This window comes from Diabrotica virgifera, chromosome 8 (assembly GCF_917563875.1).
Source record: "Diabrotica virgifera virgifera chromosome 8, PGI_DIABVI_V3a".
In the NCBI taxonomy this organism is placed as follows: Eukaryota; Metazoa; Arthropoda; class Insecta; order Coleoptera; family Chrysomelidae; genus Diabrotica; species Diabrotica virgifera.
Genome location: NC_065450.1, coordinates 136,835,249 through 136,858,845, shown reverse-complemented (window position 1 = coordinate 136,858,845; position 23,597 = coordinate 136,835,249). Strand labels below are relative to the sequence as shown.

The 23,597-nt window shown below is 31.6% G+C and overlaps 1 protein-coding gene across 2 annotated transcripts in view; it reads right to left on the bottom strand.

Annotated features, from left to right (window-relative positions):
* The window catches only part of LOC126890385 (prolactin-releasing peptide receptor-like), a 1,660,146-nt gene that overhangs the window by 547,010 nt on the left and 1,089,539 nt on the right, over window positions 1-23,597 (bottom strand). For both annotated transcript variants that reach the window (XM_050659276.1, XM_050659277.1), the window contains one exon: window positions 2,168-2,203. The gene's annotated coding sequence lies outside the window, so the exon portion shown is untranslated. The remainder of the gene's footprint in view (window positions 1-2,167; window positions 2,204-23,597) is intronic.

The following is a 23,597-nucleotide window of genomic DNA, read 5'->3' as shown; positions in this document are numbered from 1 at the left end:
GTAGAATAGAAATGAATTCCAGTGACGAAGAGTTACAGTTTTTTTATTTGTTTATGGTAGAGTAGATAAAATATTGTATGAAACTGTGCATGAAGTACTTTTTGCGAACTTACGCGATGTATAGCACTCGCGCCGCTGTCGCTCGTGCTCTAAATATTGCGTGCGTTCGCAAAAAGCATACTTCACGAACTGTTTCATAAATAACTATTTTTAAACAAATACAAAAGATCACGTTTTTTTTGCTCCGAAACATATATTTTTAGGTTTTTTGGGTAATTCTAAACAAAAAAGGTATCTCGTAATTTTTCCCAAAAATTAATAGTGTTCGAGTTATAGGCGATTTAAAATCTGAAAAATGCGAAAATACGCATTTTCGTGGCTTAAAAATTCATATTTCAATCAGTATTTTTGAGGTTACCAGATACTTAAATTGATGATTAGACATTCAGCTTCGATTCTGAAGAGTGATCGCGTCTAACCTTAATTTATACCGTTGTTTTTTTAATTGTAAAATATGCGTGTTTATCAGATTTTTTGCCGGTGCGGCGCGTTCTATTTCAAAAATCTCCTATTTCCTACGAAAATTATTTTTTCTAGATTTTTTGGGATATTCTAAATAAAATAAGTTTCTTGACATTTTTCTCAAAAGTTAATAGTTTTAAAGTTATAAGTTAATAAAAAACTCATTTTTGGATTTTAAATCGCTTATAACTTTAAAACTGTTAACTTTTGAGAAAAATGTCAAGAAACTTATTTTATTTAGAATATCCCAAAAAATCTAGAAAAAATAATTTTCGGAGGAAAATTATTATGCGGTTTGTATGTCTGCGACATTCAAATGATCTACCCCTTGGACATCAAAAGAACTTTGCCAGTTACCAAATCAAAAAACGTGAGGGTCTTCAAACTTTCTCCTCTAAAAATTTTGATTCAAACGACTACTTTGGGTTAGTTAACTAACAAGAATATCACCTTACAGAACCACCTATATTCTCTAGATTTTCTAGTGACAATCTGCGAGATTTTATTAAGAATCCTAACTTAGACCCTTTTAACATTGAGATTGAGAAATCTCACTGCCATAAACAATGTGTAGAACGATGTGTCAAGCTTGTGACACAAGTTTCTCTAGAAGTTTGTGGAGCGTATTCGAGGGATGGATTTATAAAAACTCGAATTGATTCCAGAAAAACTATGCCTTACTTTAATGCTAAATTGGAAGAGATCTTCGAATAGAATGCTTTTACCATATATTTTTATAATATTTATATACCTAATTTTGTAATATGCTTTATAATTATTTTAGTATTAAAAAACTTGGGGACGTCAGGGAGACGGATAAGTTAGGCTATATTGTTATAAAAAGAATGTTTTAGTATATTTTTCTTAAGTAAAATTTTTAATTGCCTTGTGAAACCAGAAAATGTTTTCCAATTTAAACCGAATTTATTTATTCAAGTTCTATAAAGTATTACATTTCCATTACAAAAGAAATTCACATATTAATGTATTTTTTCTAATTTTTGATTGCCGTGGGGGGGCAGAAAATTTTTTTTTATTTCAACGTAATTTTACTAAAATACTAAATAGTGTGTTAGGCAACTTTTGTGAGCTATTACATTTTCGTTTCGAAATAAATTTTTTTCGTCTGTTAACATCTTTTCAAAATTTTCAATTGTCTTGGGGGGTAGAAGATATTTTCCAATTTCGAAAAAATTTTACCAAAATATTTAGCAGTTGATTGGGCAACTATTGTGAGGTATTACTTTTCCATCGCAAAAAAAAAATTTTTGTTCGCCTTTTTCGATGCGCCCTGTACATAGTTCAATAAAACTCTTCAAAGCAGCCAACGGTAGATATAATGAAGATAGTGATGATTGATTATAATATTCAACATCCGATTGAGAGATGGCACTTAAAGAAGAAAAAGAGGAATGAATTTTTTTAGTCATGTAATCATTATTTTGTGTATGAACTGAATCGAAACAACTTTAAAATACTTTGCGGATTATTTTTAAATCTTTCTTATATTCTTTTTGGTAGGTATTTTTGTTTCAAATTTTTAACAGTTTTCGATATCGTGATTTAGATTACGCATTGAAAATAGCAGAATATCTAGCGTACACACTCTAATACAACTTAATATCCCAATAAAATATTTACTTACCAGAGCAAAGTTGCTGCATAGGTCATGGCCAAAAACCTGTAAAAAATTTAAAAATTGAAATTAAAAAGTTTTATTACTTACGTAATAATTGTTTTAAGAACCAAAAAAATATTACTTGAATTTAGTTTATATTTTAGTTTTAGGCTCTTCACTATGTGAAGATATGTGAAAAAGGAATTAAAGCGTTTAAGGGGACAGACGCAAAATGTCGCCTGTCAAAATTTTTGTGTTTTAAATGTATTCACCGGCCCTCGGTAATAATGTAATCTTTCATTCTGCGTTTGAATTTTTTAAAAATACTTATTAGTTTTCTCAAGATTCGAAAAAAAGTTTAAAAAGAATTGGAGCCAAAATTTTGGGCCTACACCCTTAACACGTAAGGCACGTTTAAGGTTCTCATAAGAACATGCTAATTGGGATATTATCGTTTGGGCTAGTATTCTTTTACGAATATATTACGAACATATTGTATGAAACTGTGCGTGAAGTGCTTTTTGCGCACTTATTATAGTTTTTTTAAAGATTACTTTATTATAAAAAAATGTCGATGTCATCTACATATATTGTATGTATGGTAAATCTACTTTATTACAAACTGGTAAAAAATATTTAAAATTCTTTCCAAGTTGTCTTCTAATTATTGTTTTATGTTTTCAGGAAATATTTAATATGGCACGTGACATTAAGTTTTTGAACTTCTTAAGAATATATTTGTGTAGTTATAATCATTGCTGATGAACACACGTATTTCTCTAGTTCGTTATTTTAAACTTTATAACTAAAAACATGTTTATGATAGTCTTGCTTATAGCTGTTCATAGAGAAAGTTTGTTAATAAAACTCTTTATGATGAGTTTTTCTCCTTAGTTTTACGTAATCACGCTCTCAGTTCACCGATATCCCAAGCTATTTATGATCATTAAAACGAATGAAAACCCCGACTTATTTTGCTTTATTTATTATTTCCATTGTAATTCTGAGATTAATTTTGTACCGCTCGGCTGCTTCCATTATCATTATTCTTACTGGTTTAATTGAGAATTGTTTCAGATTGTCTGTCTTACTTGATAAACCTTCAAGGAGTAAAAGCTTTTTAGTAGGAAATTGTCCAAAAACTGATTTTAATGATAAAATACTAAACTTCATCAAAAAAATATAAAGGTTTGATATATTATACAGGGTATTTACAAAGTTATAACCAATTTTGTATAAAAATCGTAACAAGTTCAACTCCCTGTATAAATAAAAATAAGCACAACATCAATGGTTTATTATTGCAATATTTTTTTATTTATTGTCAAAATTTTCAAGCATTATTGACATTGCTAATTTTCTTTATATCAAATACAGGGTGAGTCAAAATGCAAGTAAATTATTTTCTCAGTAATGTTAAATGGAACACCCTGTATATATCATTATTGAAAAGTAACATAACTGTAATTTAATTTTTATATAACATTCCCTATGTCCAAATTTATAAGTTTTCGAGATATTTTCATTTTTCAGAGCAAATTATTTTAGATGTCTAAATTTATCTAAATTTTAAGTAAGCAATGACTGAATTGACAATTGACGATTACTGATTATCAATCTGGTAATCAATGTAACAATGTAGCAAATAAAAAATAAAAATAATTTATTAATAATGCATTTTACAAAAAAACACAACCAACCACAAATGTAAATGTGTAAATGTAACAAATAAAGAATAAAAAAAAAATTAGTAATAAATTTTACAAAAAAAAAACACACAAACACAAAACACAACATTTTGTGAAGACAACTAAACACTACTTTTGTATGTAAATGTAACAATGTAACAAATAAAGAACGAAAAATAATTTATCAGTAATACATTTTGCAAAATAACATGTTTAAAAAATTAGAAGGTACTCTTAATAAAATTTTTTAATATTTGATTACATAATGTGTTTAAAATTACATACCTCCTAACACATTTATGCAATGACTATGCCTAAACACAATCATTGAATGAGCTACTTACTCTACGAAGAATTTGTAAATAACCACATCGAAATACACTTTGTATTCTATTTTTCATCTCATCCCTTGTTATTGGAGGTATTTTATAAACTTCATTTTAACGTAACCCCAAAAAAATCAGTCCAGTTTATTGAATTCTGGTGATTTGGGTGGCCACGCTACTGGTTCATTGATAAATGAAAATATCTCGAAAACTAATAAATTTAGGCATAGGGAATGTTATCCAAAAATTAAAGTACGGTAAAGGTACTTTTCAATAGTGATATAAAATACAGGGTGTTCCATTTAAAATTACTGAGAACATAATGTACTTGCGTTTTGACTCACCCTGTATTTGATATAAAGAAAATTAGCAATATCAATCATTCTTAAAAATTTTGACAATACGTAAAAAAATATGGCTTTAATAAACCATTGCTGTTTTGCTTATTTTTATTTATAAAGGAGTTGAACTTGTTACGATTTTCATATAAAATTGGTTATAACTTTGTAAATACCCTATATAACATAACAAACCTTCATATTTTTGTGATGGAGAAGTTAACAGGATTTCAAATTTAAAATAAAATATAGTGTGTTCTATTTAAAAAACATAAGTTTGGTCTGCCACTGTGTTATCGAACACCGTGTAACATTCTAACTAATTTTGTAATATGAAGCTCAAAGGTAACTAAAATTTTTGTTATTAACTTTTATTGCTATCTATTACTATAGCGGATCTATTGAGCTTTATTTCACTAATCAATCACCCTGTAAGTAACTCGAAATTTTAATTCCGGAGAAATAAAACCTCTATTGGGATCAGTTTTCTGGTTAAGCCTATTCGTGGTTTTTTTGTAAACCGTACGAATTATGAATGAAACACTTCTAAATTCCGACACACTTTCTAACTAAAAGTCATTCAATTGTCTGGGCAGAAAATGGAAGCGAACCACTACGCTTAGTTTTTGCGCTCTCTTCAAATATGCAATCCTTCTTCTTCTTCTTCTTCCTCTTCTTTCTGCTGCCTTAATAGGGTCGCGCCTGTTTCATCTTCGGATGCCTCCTCATCGGATATCCAGGTTGTCACTCCATCTCTTTCTTGGCCTTCCTATACTCCTTCGGCCGTTTGGTGATCTATCTCGTGCCATCTTTACTAGTCTTCCTTCTCCCATTCTGCTTATAATATGGCTATACCATTGTTTTTTTTTCACTGTCCAGTCATTTATATTCTGTATATTACAGCTTTGCCTGAGGTCTCTGCTACGTTGTGTATCTCATAATGATTTTCCTGTGATATCTCGGACTATTTTCATTTCAGACGTTTCCATCAGTCTTTTTGTCCTTGTTGTGTCAGGTCTTGTTTCCGCAGTGTAAGTCATAATTTGGCATAACTACTGTCCTATAGATATTGGCCTTTATTTCTGTCCGTAGATGTGTGTTGCTCCAGATAGTGTGTTTAAGACTTCCTGCTATTATGTTTGCTTTGTTTACTTGTTGGGAAACTTCCGCTTCTGTGTCTCCATAACTGTGCATTAGCACTCCCACCCAGGCAGCTGATACTTCTTTCTTGCTGGATTATTTTGCTGCCCACGTCCAGATTGCACCTTATTGGATGTTTATAGATTACCATACTTTTTGTTTTATTTGGTGGTAATATCAGGTTTAACTTTCTTGCTGTTATATTAAATTGATATAAAAGTCTCTGAAGGTCATCTTCACTCTCTGCAATAAGTATGGCATCATCTGCATAGCATACTATAGAGATAATTTCTTCACCCGTTCTGTACCCTACGCTCAGGTTTTTGACTTGCAAACCAATGCAAACCAATTTTGAAAATTTTAATATACAGAGTGTTGTTTCAAGGTCACAATTCTGCTTCTTCCTTGGCAGATAGATATGAAAGGTTTTCACTCCATCTTTTGTGCAGGCGACCGATACTTCTTCTACCGATTGAGAGAAATCAGATAAATGAGACATATGCGTACCAAATATAAAAAAATATACAAGTTGGTTGTAAAGTTATGGATCCAGAAAGAAAGAGACAAAATGGATAAAACACTGTGTAACTCGGTTATAAAAATCGGTGGTGCAATAAATGTAGTAAACTAATAGTGAAACAACTAGGCATGCACGTCATAGATTTAATGACCTCATAACCCACCGGTAAAAACTTGACGGCAAACAAATTCAGGAAATTTTTCTTCATAATATATAAGTTTTTTCGTTACCGCCAAGTTTAGCAGAAAGCGCTGTTGCCAAATAAAACACATATATGTCTTTACCGTAGCAGCTTCCAGCTAAACTGTTTCTCTTTGTCTTTAGGAGTATGAAACAAAGGTAACTGTATGTAATATAAGTGTCAATGTCACGTTCTCCTATAGAAGGTTATGTAAAATTTTTGTTTATTTATGTTTTTTGTTCTCCTTAAATTGCCTTTGATAGTAGTGCCAATTCAGCCAGCAACATTTTTTGAAATTAACGCCTAACTAAACCTACCATACAACAAGACTATTACCACATTATTAGGAACCTAATCGCCCAATCAATTATAGGGAAGGGAAATTAAAGTTGGTTAAAAAATAAACTGTAGTTAAATTATATACTAAATAAATAAAATTAATTTGAAAACAATAATTTGACATTATAGTTAACCTCCAGCGCTATGGCAGACGTCAGTTACCATTTACCATCTCAAAAAATATAATAATGACGTCATATTATATACTCGTCACTACTTCTAGCTAACGAAATACTCGCTGTAATAGGAATGACATGCCAAGTAAATTTTCTGATTATTCCCTATATATTTTTTCAAATTTAAAATATGGCAACAAGAAGAAAATTGCGTGCCAGCATTTTTGTTTGACTTGATACGTATCTGGAACCACCCCAGTGACCTCTATTCAACATTCAATTATTTCTGTTTCCCAATGAAACACCTTGTATAACTAATAGACTTTAAATATTCTTAAAGTAAAGAAAGAAGACATATTTTAAACTCTCTATTGAATATAAGTTTCCCGCCTGATTGCCACATATAACACAAATTCAGTATAATCGAAAGCGAACTTTTCCTAGTACGGTTTGGTCCAGCAGTCGACTCATTCAGGTTGGCTGCTTTCCTTTTTTTGCTGCTTTTATGTTCGACCCCCTAATGTATGCTTTATAACATTTTCCATGCGCTTCAATACCTGTAACACCACTCAATATTTCATGTCCTCCGTCACTTCTTTCAATACTAGCATTAATCACAGTTTGGATACTTCGCGCTTATAGAACTCCCGTTACTGATTTACTTTTTAAACCTTTATTACACTACAAAAAAAACACCTCTACATTTTTAGTGACTTAGTTAAACTTAAAAATCAACTGTACCAAATCAAGTCTAATAGTAGGGGAGTTCTATTCTTAAATTATTAGCTTTATAGTAGGGGAGGAAAGTATGCTAAATGTGCAGTTACTCGAGCGCTGCGGGGACCTATTGGGTCGTGAGAGTAGATCCTAAAACCAAAAAAAGTTAAGTACAGTTTTCCATTTAAGTGGGGACTTTCCATTTTTTAATTTAATTTTCCATTTCCAACAATCGTTTTTACCGATTATAGCGTCACCTGCCCATAATTCGAAAAAGAAAAAAAATTTTCGAAATTAAAATTTAAAAAAATTTTTCTTTAAAACCAAAATTTTTCAAAAATAAGCACTTTGAATCGATGAAACTTACAGATCATATATAAACACAACTTAAGTAAAGTAACTTGTGAAACGGTAACGATTAATTTCATTTAAGTTGCTAATTGAGGGTGATCTTCCTGATTTTTTTTTAAACAAAAGGGACCAAATTTATTTTGAGCCTAACTTGCTTACATTTAATGCTAGAAATTTTTTTATAAAATCAGAAATAAAGCTTTTTAAAACACTTTAAAAAAGTTGTAATGTGTTTTCCCCAAGAATGCTTCATTATTTGGATATTTTACATTGAATTATTCTATTTGGAATTTTTCGAATATGAACCTATTTTTTATTAGCTATAACTCTGCTTTTATTAGGTATAGACACCTAATATATACACCGTTTTTTTCACTTCTTTATAGGCTATAGTTTTTTTTTCGACAAAATGCTTACGTTTTGAGTTATTTGCGAAATACCGTCTAAAAGTGTGGTTATTTTGTCGAAAAATGAACATATTCACTTGCAAATAACTCGAAAAGTATTGATTTGGTGAAAAAACTCTATAAAACAAAAGTTGCTTAAAATTAGTCAGTTAACCCAAGAAGCAATTGGACGTAATATTACGACGTCTTAACGTTGCATTAAATGCCCCAACGTTAATACGCGACGTTGCGACGACGGTCAGAAAACCGCTATTTGCACCTAAGTGGGGAATAGAAATACGGGTTGCCTCGACGTCCCCCTCTCGACTTCTCAGCTCGAGATATTTTATCGTCAAATTATGTTAGTTCTTAGGACTTTTGTCTTGTAAAGTAATAGTATAAAATTCTCTACCACAGAAGTACGGCCGACACACTTAATTGTTACCAAATAGGTTAATAATCTTGGAGGATAATAAATCATCAGAAACTAAGATGCATGACGGCCTGTTGATACTTATTTAAGTAGGTTCCTACTCTATTCAGAATATAACCTAAGTGACTTGTATAATTATTTTATTAATCATCTGCCTCATTGCATAATACGGTCGAAGATTTACAAAGGCAAGGAAGTGTACTGTTAAACTAGGTATAAAAATTGCTAAAAACTGAAAGCGCCTCAGAAATTTACAGGTTAAATCGAACAAAACGGTAAAAATAGAAATAACCATCGTAATTAAAAAACATATAATTATGTCTAGACCCATAAAAAAATTATCCTTGATTTATATATAAACAAAATTCGTCAATTAAAATCAAATATTCATTAAAATCTAGCAAAAAAATTGCCAAACATTATGTTTCAAAAAATGGCTGAACCATGGCGATCTTTCATTTATGGCGGATTTGACTCGCGATCTAAATTGCACTACATTTTAACTGATTTGGACAAGGACACCCCCTGCCGACCTTTAGTATAACCTATTTTTACCTTGCACACCTCGAATTTACCTATTGGTATACCTAATACGTTCTAATTACCCTAGAGGTTATACCCGACGTCAGCTTAACGTTAAACCTTAACCTAATAATTAACGTTGGTATTCTCAACGTTGGATTGTCGTTGTCGTCTTCCCGAAAAATACGTCTACCATACTCGATAAAACACCAACGTCCTCTGAACGTTGGCATCTATCCTAAAAAATACGTTGTAATTCCCGACGTTGAGTAGTCGTTGATGTATGCCACTTAATTGCACTTATACTACAGATAGGTTAAGACCGACGTCAGCTTAACGTCAAACCTTATCCTAATAATTGACGTCGTTATTCCCGATGTCGGTTGGTCATTAGATTATATTACTTATTAGCAGCAACGTTGGTCCATAGGAAAAACAGACGTTGTCCTTGGTTAAGGCTTATTGTGAACCAATTTTGTCCTTAAATTTAACGTCCCATTAGGACAAAATTGGTTGCAGGTCGTAAAATTGCTACTTGGGTATCTATTTCGGGACAGGGAAAAGCACACATCGGCACCACATCACTTTTTTTCATTGAAATGTTAGCTATGCGTATGCCAAATTTAATGTCAATACAAGCGGTTCTTTAAAATTTACAGCAAAAACCGTGAAAGAATGTACTATATTATTTCGGGACTTTCGGCCCTCGGTAATTACTTTCTTTCACGGTTTTTGCTGTAAATTTTAAAGAACCGTTTGGATTGACATGAAATTTGGCACACGGATAGCTAACAAAGAAAAAAAGTAATATCGTGCCGATGTGTGCTTTTGCCATGGGGGTGAATTTCACCCCCTAGGGGGTGAAAAAATATATGTCCAAAATAGGTCCGGAAATGGATAAAGTCACCAATTCTAAGCAACTTTTATTCTGTAGAGTTTTTTCACCAAGTCAATACTTTTCGAGTTATTTCCGAGTGAATATAATTATCTAACAATAAAACACTGAAAACGTTTGTTTTCTATACTTCCACAAAATTTATTATAACTAAGTGACTACAGCTGTTTCGGCGGAGTGCCTTTCTCAAGTGATACAGTTTACAATGTGTTTGCCTTTTTAAGTCTTCAACTGAAGAGGTTGAGGAGTGGGGAGCTGTTTGTCTCGAGTTTGTCATTCAGAATTATATCTGTATTTTTCAGTTTATTAATTTCCATAGATTCTAAAAAAGATAGCTTAAGGCCTTTATTTTGAATATGTAGAATTTGAAACTCTTCATTGAAAGAATGATTATGATCTAGAAGGTGAAGTGCGTATGTAGAAGTGTCTGTTTTTCTATTGTTGAATGCCCTTTTGTGTTCTGCTATCCGTTTGTCAAAAGTTCTGCCAGTTTGACCGATGTACGTTTTCGGACAGTCACCACAAGTTAGTTTGTACACACCACTCTGTAGTTGCTTTCTCTTTCGGCTTTTATTGTTCTTAATATATTTGCTTAAGTTGTTGTTAGTTCTGAAAGCTGGTGTTATTCCTTTCTTTTTTATGTATCTGGCTATCTTTGTTGTTATCTTGCCAGTATATGTGAGAGAGCAGAAGGTACTGGGTTCTTTCTGTGGTGGTGGATACACTAATTTCAGGGCTTTCTTATTGAGTTTTTGGTTTAAAATTTTGTTAACTGTTTGTTCGTTATAGCCGTTGTTTGCTGCTATTTGTTTAATGATGTTTAGTTCTATCTCGAAGTTATTTTTTGTCATGGGAATTTCTGTCAGTCTATGTATCATGCTATGGTAGGCTGCTAATTTGTGTTGTGTAGGATGGGATGATGAATTGTGTATAGTTGTGTCAGTATGGGTAGGTTTATTGTATACGGAGAACTCATGTTTGTTGTGTAGTCTGGAAATCGTTACATCTAGAAAGTTTATGGAGTTATTCTGTTCTGTTTCTATTGTAAACTCAATATTATTATGAAGTGAATTAATATATGATAGAAATTGGTCAAGTTGTCTGTTAGTACCTGTAAAGCATACTAGTATATCATCCACGTATCTCCACCAATATAAGAACTGTTTAAATACGGGATGTTTAGAAATTGTTGTTTCAAGTTGGTTCATAAATATATCTGATAGCAATGGGCTTAGAGGGTTACCCATAATAAGTCCAGCACTGTTGTTTGTGTATATTTGATTATTGAATTCAAAGTAGTCTTGATTTATGCAAATTTCAAGAAGGTGTAAAATTTCAGATGCAATGATCGGATTTGTACTATTATGGTCTAAAAGATTTTTAACTAAAACAAAAGTTTCTGTAGGAGGAACACTAGGAAAAAGATTTTTTACGTCAAATGAAATTAGTCTGGAGTTGTTGGGCAATTGAAAATGTTGTATTTTATTAACTAGTTCTAGTGTATTTTTTACGGTGAATTTAGGTGAAAATTTAGTGTATTCTGTAATAATATCTGACAGTTTTTTTGAAAGTTTATATGACGGAGCTGTATAAAAAGAAACTACAGGTCTTATGGGGTGGTCAGGTTTGTGTAGTTTAATAAAAGAGTATAATTTAGGAGGTTGTGGGTTCATAATATTAAGGTATTTCTGTTCTGTTGGATTTAGATCTATCCACCACCACAGAAAGAACCCAGTACCTTCTGCTCTCTCACATATACTGGCAAGATAACAACAAAGATAGCCAGATACATAAAAAAGAAAGGAATAACACCAGCTTTCAGAACTAACAACAACTTAAGCAAATATATTAAGAACAATAAAAGCCGAAAGAGAAAGCAACTACAGAGTGGTCTGTACAAACTAACTTGTGGTGACTGTCCGAAAACGTACATCGGTCAAACTGGCAGAACTTTTGACAAACGGATAGCAGAACACAAAAGGGCATTCAACAATAGAAAAACAGACACTTCTACATACGCACTTCACCTTCTAGATCATAATCATTCTTTCAATGAAGAGTTTCAAATTCTACATATTCAAAATAAAGGCCTTAAGCTATCTTTTTTAGAATCTATGGAAATTAATAAACTGAAAAATACAGATATAATTCTGAATGACCAACTCGAGACAAACAGCTCCCCACTCCTCAACCTCTTCAGTTGAAGACTTAAAAAGGCAAACACATTGTAAACTGTATCACTTGAGAAAGCACTCCGCCGAAACAGCTGTAGTCACTTAGTTATAATAAATTTTGTGGAAGTATAGAAAACAAACGTTTTCAGTGTTTTATTGTTAGATAAAATGAACTTCCATCAAGTAACGGTCGAATCCATCAATCGAATATAATTATGTTCATTATTCAACAAAATAAGCACATTTTTAGATGGTTTTTCGCAAATAACTCTAAAATTAAGTATTTTCTAGAAAAAAACATTTTTAGCAAAAGTATATCCTGTAAAAAACTGAAAAAAATGGTGTATATGTTAGGGCTCTATACCTAGCAGAAGCAGAGTTATAGCTAATGAAAAATAGGTTCAAATTCGTTAAATTCCAAATCGAATTATCGTGAAATATCCAAAAAATGAAGCATTTTTTGGGAAAAACTCATTACAACTTTTTTAAAGTGTTAAAAAAATCGGGAAGGTCACCCCCTAATTAGCAACTTAAATGAAATTAATTGTTACCGCTTCACAACTTACTTTACTTATGTTGGATTTATATGATCTGTAAGTTTCATTAATTCAAAGTGCTTATGTTTGAAAAAATTTGTATTAGTTTTAAAGTTAAATTTAAAAAAAAATTATTTTGAAAAACATGCTTTGTTTCATAGTAACTTAAAAATTGTCAGAAATACCAAAAATCGTAAGGGACAAAAAAAGTCCGCTATGCTTTTCTGAATATTTTGTATTTTTTTGTTTTCCTGTAAGACAAAAACTGGTTAAGATTTGGTATTTCTAAATTTGCATACACTCGTGATTAGTGACTCGTTCAAATCCTTTTAACTGCAGCCCTTTCAAAAATAAAAACTTTGAACCGATGAGACCTATAGATCATATAAACAATACATATACGAGTAAAAAACTTGTGAAGTGGTAACGATTAAGTTCATTAGATATGCTAATTAGGGGGTGATTTTCCCGATTTTTTTATCAAAACAAAAGGCACCAACTTTATTTTGAGCGTAACTTGTTTACATTTAATGCTAAAAAATTTTTATAGATCAGAAATAAAGCATTTCTAAAACACATTAAAAGAGTTAAAATGAGTTTTCCCCAAAAAGTGCTTCATTTTTTGATTATTTCTCATTGAAACATTCGATTTCGAATTTGACGAATATGAACCTATTTTTCATTAGCTATAACTCTGCTTATGCTAGGTATAGAGCCCTAACGTATACACCATTTTTTTTAAATTTTTTACAGGCTATATTTTTACCAAAAATGTTTTCTTCTAGAAAATGCTTACTTTTTGAGTTATTTGCAATAAACCGTCTAAAAACGTGGTTATTTTGTTGAAAAACGAACATATTCACTCGCAAATAACTCAAAAAGTATTGACTTGGCGAAAAAACTCTATGGAGCAAAAGTTGCTTAAAATTAGTCATTTTATCCATTTCCGGCCTCATTTTGGTCATGTATTTTTTCACCACCAAGAGGGAGTGAAACTCACCCCCAGAGTAAAAGCACACATCGGCACAATATCACTTTTTTTCTCTGACGTGTTAGCTATAATGTGTATGCCAAATTTCATGTCAATCCAAGCGATTCTTTAAAATTTAGAGGTTTTGCAATATTTTGCCGTAGTACTAAAGACCGTACTAATAATCCAACCTTTCATTCTGCGTTTAAATTTTTCAAAAATACTTTTTAGTTTTCTTAGGATTCGAAACGAATGAATAATTTAAAAAGGATTGTCGCCGAAATTTTGGGAGACGACCGACAGGAAAATAAACGACCTCTAACCAGCACATACAGTCTCCCCGTTAGGTGTTTGTGTTGATTCTTAAAACAAAAACCTATTTTCCTTAAAAATTTTAATCATCCGCTTTTTTCAGTTTTATTTTCTGTTGTCATTCGCATTTTAATATTTAATTTATTAAATGGAAGTCGAGAGATCAGAGTTTCACAGCAGGAAGTTATTAAAATCAGAAATGAAGCTGTATTTAACTGGATTTTGAGGTATAAGAAAGATTTGTTAAGTATCGAAAAGTTTTTAACTCAAACATTAGAAATAAAATGGTATTAAAATAAAAAGTAACAAGCTGGTAGCATCAGTGTACAAAAACAGCTTCGTATGTGTTTAAACAAAATCTTTAGTAACTCGAATATGTTGTTTAATAGCACTGGGCACACACGTAGAGCATTTTTAAGAGATTTGGACTGCCATCGACCAGTCCCTCCATGAATCCCTCTATTTTATCTAAACACCTATGCTCCCCAGCGTTCTAGATCGCTGAAATATTAGATCGCCCGTAGTTTTGATCCGTCGAGGGACTGGTTTGTGTGTTTTTACGCGACGCAAGATCGACCTTGTAAATGATTCATCAATTTGGTTATCGATTAGGTACACTGTGTTTGTCACGTTTCTTATCTCTTTCAATGTTTTCGTTAATAGTAGATATTAGTGATGTAACGAATATTCGTATTCGCATTCCCATTCGCGAATATTCGCATATTTTTGCATATTCGCATTCGCATCCGTATTCGCGAAGTTTTGTGCGAATGTTTTGCAAATATGAATATCAGAAAAAAAATAATTTGAAGATAATATGAGGTTAATAAAATCAAAATCTATTCACTTTTCAACTTTTTTTTTTATTAAGAAAAGGTAACTTAACCTCGAATAATCACATTATCAGCTTTCACTTTATTTTATTATTTGGTATTTTGTAATAAAGATTAAGATTTAGTTTGATTTACACTAAATACAAATTAACTTTTTATTATAAATTTAGAAAACATTACAAAAATAGAAACAACTTATTAAAAAACTGGACATTAGCATTCGCATCCGCATTCGCGAATGTTGGTAGCAAATATTCGCATTCGCATTCGTATTCGCGAATGTTCAAAAAATGACATTCGTTACATCACTAGTAGATATATTATTATTATTATACCGTGTGAAATGTGTATAATTACGCACATTCCATAAAAATCTTTCACCTATGTATTCCCGTGTATTAGAAGAAATTTTCTCAAAACAAATTAATACTTTTTTTATGGATATTAATTTAAATCCAGCCGTTTTTCAATCATTTATACTTCATAAATGGCCACATTATCAGTTTTACTATACAGATGGATCCAAAGTACAAAACAAAGTAGGATGTGCAATAATCAATATTCAAAGTGGATTTAAAAAATTATTCAAATTGCATTGTGAATCATCGATATACACCGCTGAAATGATAGCGATACTTTTACCAACAACTGAATCATATAGAACTGGAAATTATGACTCTTTAAAATAAAATTGCAAATTTAGGAAAAAACATCATTATATCATGGATAAAGGGACACGCAGGCATTAGGGGTAACTAAATAGTAGACAGGCTAGCCAAATCCGCCCTAGAAATAGGCGAAGAACTTCCCATGAACTTACTACCCATTTCGGATATTGATATTATTAGTAGACGACACCAAAAAGAAAATTGGCAAAGGTATTATCGAAACACGAGAACTGGTAATAATTACAAACAAATGCGACCTGAAATTCCCATTAAAAGATGGTTTCATTCTGTATCAAATCGCCATTTCATAAGAGTTATAAATAGATTGAGATGTAATCATGCTCTTACACCCCTTCATATGTACAGCCTGGGTCTCACAGAGTCACCTAACTGTGAGTGTGGAAAAGAAGGTAATCTACTACATATTCTCCTCGAATGTTCACATCAATCAGTAAATATAAACAAATTTTATGATAATCTTAATATATTAAAAATTCCACTTCCCGTCTACCTGAACAATTTGATTTTTTCTGAAGAGATTAATATATTAAAAACAATTTACGAACATATCAAAAATTGTAAATATAGATTGTAGCAATAAAATTTACCCTGTATTTAAGAAATTTTGTTAAAACAAAGCAGGCATGTTTATTAAAACAAAGCAGGCATGTTTGTTAAAACAAAACAAACATGTTTGTTTTGTTGTTATTTTGTTTTAAATCCTGTAGATTTAAGTAATTATTGTATATTAAAATTGAAAAAAGAAAAGAACAAAAAAAAAAGAGAAAAAGAAAAGAAAAAAAACAAAAAAAAATTAAAAATGCAAAAAAAAACAAAAAAAATAAAAAATGCAAAAAAAAAACTAAGAAGATGTAAACCTCCGCGAGGATGAATCGGGTTTACGTCTTAGCGTAGTAAAAAAAACAATTTATAAAAAATAACAATAAAAAAATTAATAAAAAAAACAAATTAACAATATAAAAAAAATGCAAAAAAAATACAAAAAAAAAATAAAAATTTACAAAAAAAAATAAACAACCAAAACAGAGTATTATTTAGATAATAATTGTAGATAATAATGTTAGTTTGTTATGTATTTAGAGTTAGAAATACAGAAAAAATTCCTCTGATTGAAAAATCAAATTTGTTTGTTTTTAAAATAACAAAATGTCTGGCTTATTGGTTGGGCCAAGGCCATCAAATTCACTCAAAAAAAAAATAAAAATCTTCATTCAAAGTTAAGAATATACATTCATAATTTTAATTAATAAAAGCTGCATTTACTTATGCGTTTAATTTTAAAATATTTTTTCACTTCATGAAAAAAGTCAAATTTGGACTTTCGTCCGCCGACCACACATAATATGGGTTAAACACTGCGTTAAAGACATAGGCGCAAAATGTCGCCTGTCAAAATGTTCACTGTGTTTTAAAAGTATTTATTTTTTTTTTCGAATGCTGAGAAAACTAATAAGTATTTTTGAAAATTCTAAACGCAGAATGAAAGACTACGTTATTATCGAGGGCCAGAAGTCCCTGAAAACTTCTATAGTGTATATTTTAATAAGCTACAGGGGTGAAAAAAGAGAAAATTTAGTGGGACTTAATTTCAAATATCTTATTCAAAAGAAACTTTTTTACTTGGCATTCTTTATTTAGCACTTTCACCATACACAACCCGAGTGTGCCACTTTTTTTTTCGTTTTAGACATTTTATTCCGAACGTGGAATATCTCTTTTTATGTGGAATTTTATGTCTCTATATTAACTTTACATTCAAGATACAGTAGAAATAAATAAACCAAGACACCTTAAATGCTACTAGGAGCACTCCCTGATCATAATTTACAATGTATATACTTTGGAAATCATGATTTGGGATTTACAATGTATATACATTGTAAATTATAATTCGGAAGTGCTCCTAGTTGCATTTAATGTGTCTTGGTTTGTTTATTTCTACTGCATCTTGAATGTAAATTTAGTATAGATATTTTATATAAGCATAAAATATCCAACGTCCATTCCAGTCCCCTCAAAATATGACGGAACGGCCCACTAAGTAAGGGAATTTTGTATCTTCGCATATCGGTACTGTGATAAAAATGAAAGACGGAATATTTACGTTTGTGTGCAAAGGCATATCCGATCTGCCGCAGACCAAATCGGCGGGAGCGGAATGACAGATCTGATCGTAGGTATACATCGTTCAGAAATCCTCTTCATGTGTGCCCATATAATGTTTTTAATTACTACCTTCTGTGACCCCATAACACGTTCAGTGCTATTCATATGTATGTTAGTAACATTGCTGCCGGCCTGATACATATTTTTCAAATTTTTGGCTCTCCATTTTTGTTAATGTGTGTTATTATAAGTGTTAAAAACAAGACAAAATAAGTACACACCTTACCACAAGTGCTATCACTCACGATACGCACACTACAAGTGCTAGCATATAACTAAACATTATATTCGATATGGTATATGACGTACCGGTGCGTCATCCGCCCCTCTACAAGAAACAGCGTCATCAGCACTGAACGCGTTAAAGTGAGGGACAATGGGAGTGTAAATATCCAATTTTTATTATTTTTTTTGAACTTCGGTCAGATCATCTTTATTGTTTATAATAAAGTCTTCGGCTTCTTTTTCGTTTGTATAGACATGACTCCTGCTGTTTTTTTAATATGCCTTCAGTATGTTGTCGTTCCATGGTTTTCGTCATCTTCCCACTGATCGTCTTCCTATTGGGGAACCGTCTCTCGCCTTCCTTTCTATTATATTTGTTGTAATTCGGCTTATGTGGTCATTTCGTTCTACTCTTCTGCTTCTTACCCAGTTTATCTCGAAGGGTTTTGTCGAAGGGTTTTCATCTCCGCTGTGTCAAGCAATTTTTTTGTCCCCTCTGTGTCAGGTCGTGTTTTGGACGCGTATAAAATTATTGGTCTGATGACTGTTTTATAAATTCTGCCTTTCATTTCTTTCTTCTGTTTCTTATTTTACTTCTTGGAGATTTTTCTGAAGCTGCTTCTGGTTAATTTCCTGGGAGGTAGATTGCCAACTATCTCTTCATCTTTTAGGTAGTCTGTTCTTGAACCGGGTGGGTTGTTTTCTATGGCAATTTTTGGGAGTCTATTCTCATCCATTTGTCTTACATGGTTGTACCACATTCTCCTGCGCTACATCATTTTTTCCCGATATGTTTATTTCTCCACATTGTGTCATTCAGGCAACCTGCGGCTCTGTTTGCTCCATTCACTTGATCTTCTACTCCTGTTTCAAGCTTTCCGTAGATAGTAGCAAATAGTGTGATGCCTAGGTATTTAAATCCCATCACTTTTTCTATTATCTGATCCCTCAGCTCCGATTTATATCTTATTTGATTTGCTATTATAACCATGCATTTGGTCTTTTTTGGGGAAATTAACATGTGAAATTTTTTGGCGGTTATATAAGTTAGTGCAGCATACGTTGTAAATTATCTTCATTTTGACAAATTAGTATTGCCTCATCTGAACAGCAGATTATTGTAAGTTGTTTTCCTCCCATTTGATATCCTCTTACTTGTTTTATTATTTCATCCATGATCAGGTTAAACAATAAAGGGCTCAGGAAATCCCCCTGTCTTGTCGCATTCCCAGCTTCAATTGGGTCAGTTATTTTATTTTTTTTTTACTTTTATTATGTTGTTCTGGTAGACATACTCGATCGTTTTAATTATTCCTACAGGTACTTCTCTTGAGTATAAAAAATGGCTAAAAACCTTTAATTTGATCCTATCAAATGTTTTATTGTGGTCCACGAAACATAAATATACCGGTTTGTTGTATATCGTCGGTATACTGCGAAAACCAGGTAACTGCCGAAATACCGAAACCGAGAAAAAACGTTTTTAAAGTTTAGTGTTTTATTTTGAATTAAGAGGACAACTTGTGTTTGATATCCGGTATTCTAGTAAAAGATGCATATATTAGAAATGATATTCTATCATTAGTTTGAAAAAGTTAAGACACGTAGCTGATTAAACCTAAATTTAATATGGAGATGCGGTCACTTACCTGGTTTTACCTGTAAATCTAAGTTAATCAGTTACCCTTCAAATAACACATTTAAAACAAATATAATAAACCAAATATAATATTTTGTAGTTTTGTGATCGGAATATGAGGCTTTAACTAGTTAATAGCAATGTTTTTAAGAGATTAGTCGATAATTATATCATTAAACTGGTTTTCAAAAACTGAAAAAACAAATTTATTTTGAACGTGTTACAGATACAAGAAAATAATATTACTATGCGTATAGATCAGTCACTGAAAGCAGAATCTGACAAGATGCCATTGGCATTGTAAAATACGACACCACCTGTTATATTCCTCCGGTATCACTCCCTTATCAAATAGCTGTAACAAATCTCTGTTTTTTTGCTATACTAGTTGGCGAAGTTCTATCATAAAGTTGCTTAAGTTTTTATCGACTAACATAAGCATGCTTATGTTAGTTGATAACTCAGCTTGCTTTTTTCTTGTTGACTGCCGTGAAGTATCAATAAGGAAATGAAGCTTGGTGACGCGTCATAATTGAAATGGATTCTGTTTGTCTCTTCTTTCACGAATCTCATCTTTTTATATTTAACCACATTATTTTTTCGGCGTTTTGGTCTTTTGTTCGGTTTTTAATTAGAGTGTGTGACAATTTTTTTAAATCATAAAAGTCGTAGTACGTATTTAAAATGTTTACACTTGTATGGTTCTATACATACTTTTTGATCACTGACCTTGACATTTTTAGTTTCTCTTGCATTTTGCAAAAACAGACAAGTAATCTGCCATACCATAGAGAGATCTGATTTCTAGCGGTTTAGATGACTGCTATATGTATAGGGTCAACTTCCATACAAGATTGTCCCACTCTAAAAATTTATGTCACGATACTGTCCTCCACAGGTATAAGAACATTTTGATAAGTAGTTTAGTATAATGATTTCTATTTCAGAACTTCCTCGTCTACCGTTAATTTCTGACCAGGCAAAACGGTAAGCTACATTTGGTAATGCGGCTTCATTTACACACAAATTGTTGACCCATAATTTTCGGGAAGAATATATGAATTGTCCAGTTAATCTGGAATCTGTAGTATAGCCTGTAGATCGATAGTGATTGAAACAAAATTCCGTTGTTGATTAGAGCTTTTCTTATCATTTCGTTTTTATATTTCTTTTTTTTTTCTGATGTTTTCTAAATCCGGTTTCTTAGTTGGATTAGCCATATCATAATATGATAGGGCTAATAAATATTATTTATTACAAACTAAGCATTGATCTTATTTAGGACAAAAAATCTTAAATTATAGTCGTTAGAAAATATTCTTCGGTATGTAATTTCGCTAATACCTTCCGGTTTCTTCAGCTGACAATCATTTACATAAAGTTGATACATTTTCCTTATACTCAAATTTTTGTCCAAATACCTATGCTTCGAACTTTGGCGGATATAATGTGGGACCATGGTTAGAAAAGACTCAATATGAGCCTTCACAATTTTGCGTTTTTCATTGCTTGTTTTATCTGGCAGTATAATATGCTTGCCTCTTGCCCGTATCTGCATAACAACATAGAATATCAATTTTTCTTACGACATCTTGCATTAACGACGCTGATATACAAAGTGTCTTACAAAAAAACTTCTCACATACCTGTACCTCTTGACCATTCAAAGAAACATAGTCGATATTATCGATTTTACTAGTCGATATGAATGAGAAATTTTAATAAAATATACATGTAAAATGTATTAAAGACATTTATTACCTTTTTACTGAATATGGCATACAGCAGTAGAAATATCTTTTGTCAGGCAAAATAATATATGTGCGCTTACTTGGTTTTACATGCAACACAACTTTATTTTGTGAAAGTAAGTAACGATATATTGTTTTACTTGAAAATGAAAAGTTGGTTATGTGTAACTTATTTGTTTATCACACAAATTATCTGCTGAATGGTAAGTCGTATCATTTACTGGGTTTTACCTGTATGTAGAGCGTAAAAAGCTGAGAATTTTGGTATACTTAACTCAATATTTTAAAATTTGTCATTTACCTGGTTTTTGCAGTACACCGACTATATTATATTCTAATGATTTTTCTTGAACTTGACTCATTATAAATATAGCGTCAGTACATGATCTTCCCGAACTTAAACCTTGTTGTTCTTTTGCCAATGTTATAATAATTTAATTCAGCTTATTTGTCATGTTGGATATTAATTTTAATGTTGTGTTTGATAAGTTAATTCCTCTATAATTCTCCGGGTCCGATTTGTCTTCTTTTTTGAAGAGAGGTATTAGGACGCTTGATTTCCATTCTTGTGGTGCCTATGTAATTGGGTGCCCCTAGGGGTGAAAATTATTTTAGTATATGTTTATTATTGAATTATTATGTAATAGTATTATTTATAAAGATGGGCTGAATTTTTGAAGAACTTCTAAGTGTCTAAAATTTCATTGATGAAAACGACGAAAGCAATGATAATCATGGAAACAACGGAAAAATGGGTATCAAATGGTCGGAATACATACAAATACCCCCACTAAGCCTAGAAGAAATTAGACATGCCGTACAACCTTTTAAAATGGTATATAGCTGGACTGGGACGTATCGATTTAAAAAGGCCAGCCACGGATTTATAAGTAAAATTCATCAATAAGTTGAAAATGCCTGTCAGTAAGAAATAATGCTGAAAAATTGGTGTAGCAGTATTATTATTGCACCAACACATAAGAAAGGAAACAAAAAACATGTATGAATCATAGAACAATTCCACTAATCAATACTATTATTTATTTACTTGTTTATTTATTTTAATATGTTTCTTATTTCGATAAGTTATTGTTCAGTTGGTTAAAATGTATCTTCTTTTTATAAAATAGTTATTTACATTGAGTTCTTTTATTTTATAAACTGGAGCGGATCTCGAACGATTTACCCAAAATCTGCCAATACTTCTGCGGCAGTAAAATATATATTAGCATATTTTTCTCGAAAAAGATCCACGCCTTCGTCCAAATTGCATTTTCCGGTTAGATACATTAAATTTTCTGCAACGCTGTGTTACTTTATACGACGTAAGATTCTCTTAATAGAATCGTAAATATGGCACAATGGCACGTTCCTACTATATAGTCTTGGACCCTGCGTACCAAAGAAAAGTTTATTAATAGCAAGCTAGAAATTTGTTCATAGCTTAACGGTGTCATGTCGGACAAAGTTTGATGTATGGGAACACTGGAACAAGGGAAGTTTTAATTGTGGGACATGATAAACGTGTCATCCTGACAAGTTTATGATTGTGAAAAATAGCATATTGTTTTTAAATTTATTAAAAGTAGCATATTAAGTGATAAATAACAGTCTGATTTTTACATGAGAGTTTAATGAAAGGTTAAAAAATCAGTTGGAAGATCTGTCCGAAAACATGAATGGGAACTACGTTCGAAACCTGTAAGATATAGTCAAAAATGCTGGTTATAAATAGTTTTCCGACAAAAATACCCTTTAATTAAGGAAATTGTTCCTTACACAGAATGACTGTTAACCGAAAAAAAAAAAATAATGGGTAGATTTCGTAGTCAATTTAAAAAAATTATTTTTGAAATTTCAAGACCGAGATATCTTTCGATTTAGCTCAAAATCATTTACCTCACTGCAATACATTGTCATTAAATTTTATACAGTGATGAGCGCGCTAATAACCGGCAAAATAGCTCAAAAGATGGAAAACATAATACATAGCGAAACAAAGAGAGATGAAACTAGTGGAGGTGGAAAGAATCGTTATAAACGTCTAAAATAACATTACATTTCGTAGTTTCCCACCTTTAGACGTATCAGAAGAGTATGTCAACTGTCATTGTGACAGTAAAACTTTATAAAATACTCCTGTCACAGACGTCTAAAGGTGGGAAACTATGTAATGTAATGTTAATTAATACGTTTATAACGATAATTTC